The sequence below is a fragment of the Mauremys mutica genome, chromosome 1 (genome assembly GCF_020497125.1).
Source record: "Mauremys mutica isolate MM-2020 ecotype Southern chromosome 1, ASM2049712v1, whole genome shotgun sequence".
Lineage (NCBI taxonomy): Eukaryota > Metazoa > Chordata > Testudines > Geoemydidae > Mauremys > Mauremys mutica.
The window spans coordinates 305,673,080-305,679,079 of NC_059072.1; positions in this window are offsets into that span (position 1 = coordinate 305,673,080).

The following is a 6,000-nucleotide window of genomic DNA, read 5'->3' on the forward strand; positions in this document are numbered from 1 at the left end:
CGCTTCTGTGCTGTGCCCACTCACTGTGGAAGTATTCCCCTTTAGCCTCACATACGTCTGGTAAAGCACGGCGTACCCTTGAATGCTTTCATGAGTCACAGCAGGGGCCATTACCCATATTCTGGCTGTAGCGTCCACAGGAAAGTCCATCAGGTGGGGATAAGCTTTGTCCATGGCCCATTGTGTTCATTGATGGACTATTAACTTGAATAGTCCATTTACAATGTGCTGGATGTAAACTACCTTGTGGGTGCTACCCAGGAACAAGCACATTTTAAATACAGGCACATAGTCAATATTCATAACTTCAAATACTAAAATGATACATGCATACAAATAGGATAGTCATATTCAGCAAACCATAACTTTTCTGTTGACACCTTACATGACATACTTTTTAAAAGATTTGTTGCAATTATATAACAGCGGTAGCAACAATGATCTACGTGATCATATTTTAATCATACAACGTCACACTCCAATCACCTGAGCACACTGGCATCAAGGACCTTTTCCATGTGTCCAACATTTGTGTTCATGCATTGACCCCTAGGGTCCATTAAATCTTGGAGAACCAGTGAATAGTAACCTTTGGGTTCACATATTCACGGATCTCTTTCAGTGGGGAAGTATAGGGATGTGTGTTCTGTTGATGGCCCCAGCACAGTTTGGAAAACTCAGGCTCTGAAAACCTGCTATAATTTCAGGCACTTGAGTAATGCCAACCACCCGTGGATAGATTACAATATTGATGGTCTGGCAACCACCATCCCGACACTTGACTTCCCAGCCCTGAATTTGTTGGCAACAGATTGGTAGCTGTCAAGTGTTGCCAGCTTCCAAAAGGCAATAGCCATCCGCTTCTGTACTGTTATGAGTTTCCAAAATTGAGTGGTTTGGCACTGAAGGGTTGGTGCAAGTTCCATGCATAACTTAGTTAAGGTCTGCTTCTTCATTCTGAAGTTCTGCAGCCAGTGGTCATCATTGTAAGTTTCTAGGATGATGTGGTCCCACCACACTGTGCTCATTATCCAGGACCAGAAGTGGAGGTCCACCCATGGACATACCACTGCAAACCTGGCATTCAGAACATCTGTTCCATGGGTCCCAAGTGGATTGTCATTCCCCCCTCTAGGTCAGCCATCTTTGCCATCTGACAGCTCTCTGGACCAATTCTGTCCTGTATCTGTTACTGCATCACATGAACATTTGTCCTATGAGCAGGAGCAGAACCACATCTTCATAGACTTGCTCCAGGACTCCAACACAGTTTGGAAGAAGAGAAAGAGAAGTGGGAGCTGCCATCATCATATGCATGAAGGCAGCGCACAGTTCCAGCAACATGCAGTAAGGTGGTTCCTAGAGTGTCTCTGGTGTCACACAGGACCCTGAGATATCGCCCCTGAAATTTTACCTTGAACATCGCATACTGAAAAGGGGCAATGTGGACACAAGTATATGCCTGCGCACAGCATGGACACTCAGCGTGGATACAGGGTACACGCTCTAGCAGTACATGCAATGTAACTGTGTACACTTGCAAGTGTAGCCGTAGCCTGAGGATGGAAAGCATATGATGAGGGCAAACAGCTAACTAACTCTGACACAATGAAAAAGTGTGTGGCAGTGCAGAGCACTGTGTAGAAATTGGTAAGAGAAAAAAGCCATTCTGACTGAGCAGCATGATGATCAGCAGTGGAAGCAACCCCTGAGTCTCAATGGGATGTCAAAGCTTATTGCAGGCTTCCTGTCAAATATAGTGCAACACTGCACAGTGCCATCACCTGGAAACTCTGTAGACCATTGAGGAGGGAGTCCCCCATGGCCTTGTTGGAAAATTGAAAATCGGAGTCTGAATTTTAAAAGGTCTCTAGGGGGATTGCGTAGGCTCCAAATAGCATTTTAAAAATAAAATAATGCTTTTAAGTGTTCGTATGTGGCCAGAAAGAACTCAAAATGTCATTTGCAAAGCTGGGGGAACAATGGAGCACTGCAAAGTTCCTGCCGTTCTTCTTCAGGATAGACCCACTATTAAAGTGACAGTAGTTGTACCATCAAGCAGCAAAGTCAAGATTCAGCACAGGAGATGAAAAAATGGTGAATGGGGGATTTTTCATGTGACAATTTTTCATAGCGGAATGCTGGATTTTCTCAACTAGAAGACATTCTAGCTCCTGCTATAAAGGAAACTTCTACCTTAATAACTGGGACACAAAGGATCCATGCCTTTGTGTGTCTGTGTAGGAAAAGTGTCTGCATGCACCCAGACACACAGATAATATTAACATATGTGAGCAGAAAGGCATGACTAAATTTGTTGTACACCAACTGTAATGCTCACCTAACTCTGGGTGTTCCAGGGCATGGCTAATTAGGTACATTTATTTGCCTAAAATGTTCAACCCCGTATAGCTGTACAAACAAGCTGAGTGAGGCGCCTAATCTTAATTGTGCACAGACAGCAATGAGTGAAGCGGGAGCAGGTTTGTAAATCACTACTAAAGGAAGATTAAAAAGCTGCTCCAAGACAGGACATACAGATACCCAGTGATTTCCCTACACCCCCCCCAGGGGGGGTGTACACCCCCCCTGAATTTTCCCAACACCCCCCCAAGTTTTGTGAGCTAGTTACATACCAATTTAGTGACTGTTTGGAAATCTGAATTTAAACTGAAACATTAATACACACTTTAAAAGCTTATACAGTGTATGGTAAAATATGTCAAGTATCAGAGGGGTAGCCGTGTTAATCTGGATCTGTAAAAGCAGCAAAGAATCCTGTGGCACCTTATAGACTAACAGACGTTTTGCAGCATGAGCTTTCGTGGGTGAATACCCACTTCTTCGGATGAAAGTAGTGGAAATTTCCAGGGGCAGGTATATATATATGCAAGCAAGAAGCAAGCTAGAGATAACAAGGTTAGTTCAATCAGGGAGGATGAGGCCCTGTTCTACCAGTAGAGGTGTGAAAACCAAGGGAGGAGAAACTGGTTCTGTAGTTGGCAAGCCATTCACAGCCTCATCCTCCCTGATTGAACTAACCTTGTTATCTCTAGCTTGCTTCTTGCTTGCATATATATACCTGCCCCTGGAAATTTCCACTACTTGCATCCGAAGAAGTGGGTATTCACCCACGAAAGCTCATGCTGCAAAACGTCTGTTAGTCTATAAGGTGCCACAGGATTCTTTGCTGATAAAATATGTGTATCTGAAAAAGTATAATATATTTGAAAAGTATGAACATAGACTAGCTTCCTTGCTTCCTTATACAGCTGTTTTTTATGATGTCAGTGCATTCATTTAGTTGATGTTGGCCAACCTAATAATTTCAAATGATGATTTGTAAGCAAAGTCTAAATGAGTTCTCCCTGACAGCTAGTGATGAGCTGGGGGCTAAGGCTTCAGGGCCAGATTATATTTACATTCACACCTAATCTACCTAGGTATCCAGCAAACAGAGCTGTGTTGTCCAAGTGATAGATTTTGGCTGGGGTTGGGTTACAAACCACTTGAATGTCGGGGAAGGGGGGATGAAATGTTGTTCTTATTGTATGAGTAAAGGGCAGTAGAACTGTACTTAGTCTGTGATGATTTTAAGGCATCAAGAGAGAGGGTGGGGACCTGTCCCTCTCCACTGTTTAAAGACAGAACTGATTAGGCTCTATAGATAGTCTTTTGTTCTGTTAAGTGACCACTGCAGCTGAAATCACTAACAATCTGCTTAGTCCTGTTGTGGGGACAGTGTTCCTGTGGGTACAGTGTTTTTGTGTAAGAGACAGCCCAGACTGCACTAGCAGCAAGGTTCCCACACTGAGAGCTCAGCTGAAATCACTGAGAGCTGGTGGAACCTCAAGAGACCAACTCGCAGAGGTCACAGTGGTAGGTGACAGCAGAAGGTGACTGTGCAGGGCCATTGGCAACAGAGTGGTAAAGTGAACCATGGCACAACGAACAGCCGTGGCCAGAGCAAACTGTGCCTTTTTGTCCCCCACCTGGAAGGTGTACTCACGTGAAAGCACCTCTGAACTCTGAGTCTCCACTGACCAAGGACAACACCGGTGAGTGGAGTGCGGTGGAGGGAAAAGTGAGGGGCATGTTAAATAAACATTTGTTTGTTGGACTATATTTTAGTCACTTTGCTCCAGAATGCTAGATTTGTGACTGGGAATGGAAACTTATATAAATATGTTTCCCAGTAGGCCAAGATTTTTAAAATGCAGTATTTGCCAAGGTTGTTATCTCACATTGTTGCTATCTTGAGAGGTCATTATGTTGGGGAGTTTCTGTACTAAACATTTTTATTATAATTAATTTTTACATAAGAATGGTCATACTGGGTCAGACCCATGGTCCATATAGCCCAGTACCCTGTCTTACAACAGTGGTCAAGGCCAGGTCCTTCAGACGGAATGAATGGAACAGGGAATCATCAAGTGATCCATCCCCTGTTGCCCATTCCCAGCTTCTGGAAAACAGGCTAGGGACACTCAGAGCATGGCGTTGCATCCCTCTCATCCTGGCTAATAGCCACAGATGGACCTGTTCTCCAGGAATTTATCTAGTTCTTTTTAAAATCCTGTTATAGTTTTGGTCTTCACAGCATCCCCTGGCAAAGAGTTCCCTGGGTTGACTTTATATTGTGTGAAGAAATACTTCCTTTTGTTTTTTTTAAATCTGCTGCCTATTAATTTCATTGGGTGACTGCTAGTTCTTGTGTTATGTGAAGGATTAAATAAAATTTCCTTATTCACTTTCTTCACACCAGTCAAGATTTTGTCGACCTCTATCATATCCCCATTAGTCATCTCTTTTCTAAGCTGAAAATTCCCAGTCACTTTAATCTCTCCTCCTGTTTCATACCCCTCATCATTTTAGTTGCCCATCTCTGTACCTTTTCCAATTCCAATATATATTTTAGGATGTGTGACCAGATCTACACACACTATTCAAGGTGTGCACGTACCATGGATTTATATAGAGGCAATATGATATTTTCTGTCTTATTATCTATCCCTTTCTTAATGATTCCCAACATTGTTTGCTTTTGTGACTATTGCTGCACATGGAGTGGATGTTTTCAGAGATCTATCCACAATGACTCCAAGATCTCTTCCTTGAGTGTTAACAGCTAATTCAGATGCCATCATTTTGTATGTATAGTTGAGATTGCTTTCCAATGTGCATTACTTTGCATTTATCAGCATTGACTTTAATTTGCCATTTTGTTGCCCAGTCACCCAGTTTTGTGAGATCCCTTTGTAGATCTTCGCAGTCTGCCTGGGACTTAACTATCTTGAATAATTTTGTATCATCTGCAAATTTTGCCACCTCACTGTTTACCCATTTTTCCAGATGAATATGTTGAATAGGACTGGTCCCAGTACTGACCCCTCAAGGATACCACTATTTATCTCTCTCCATTCTGAAAACTGATAATTTATTCCTACACTTTGTTTCCCTTCTTTTAACCAGTTACTGATCCATGAGAGGATCTTCCCTCTTACCCCATGATGGCTTACTTTTCAAAAGTCAATTTAAATTAAATACGTTTTTTTTTAATTTTTTTTTTTAGAAATCTAGATCTGTTATGTGTTTTGGTGTAACTTGCATTTTCCTTATGTTAAATTTGGATTATCCTAACAAAACATTTACTTTATTCACTTTCTTCACATCAGTCAAGATTTTATAGACCTTTAGCATATCCCCCCTTAGTTGTCTCTTTTCTAAGCTGAAAATTCCCAGTCATTTTAATTTCTTCTCCTGTTTCATACCCCTAATCATTTTAGTTGCCCATCTCTGTACTTTTTGCATTTCCAGTATGTCTTTTTTGGGACAGGGTAACCAGATCTGCACACAGTATTCAAGGTGTACATGTGCCATGGATTTATATAGAGGCAATATGATATTTTCTGTCTTATTATCTATCCCTTTCTTAAAAAAGCAAAGGTTTCAGAGGAGCAGCCGTGTTAGTCTGTATTGCAAAAAGAACATAAGCTTTTG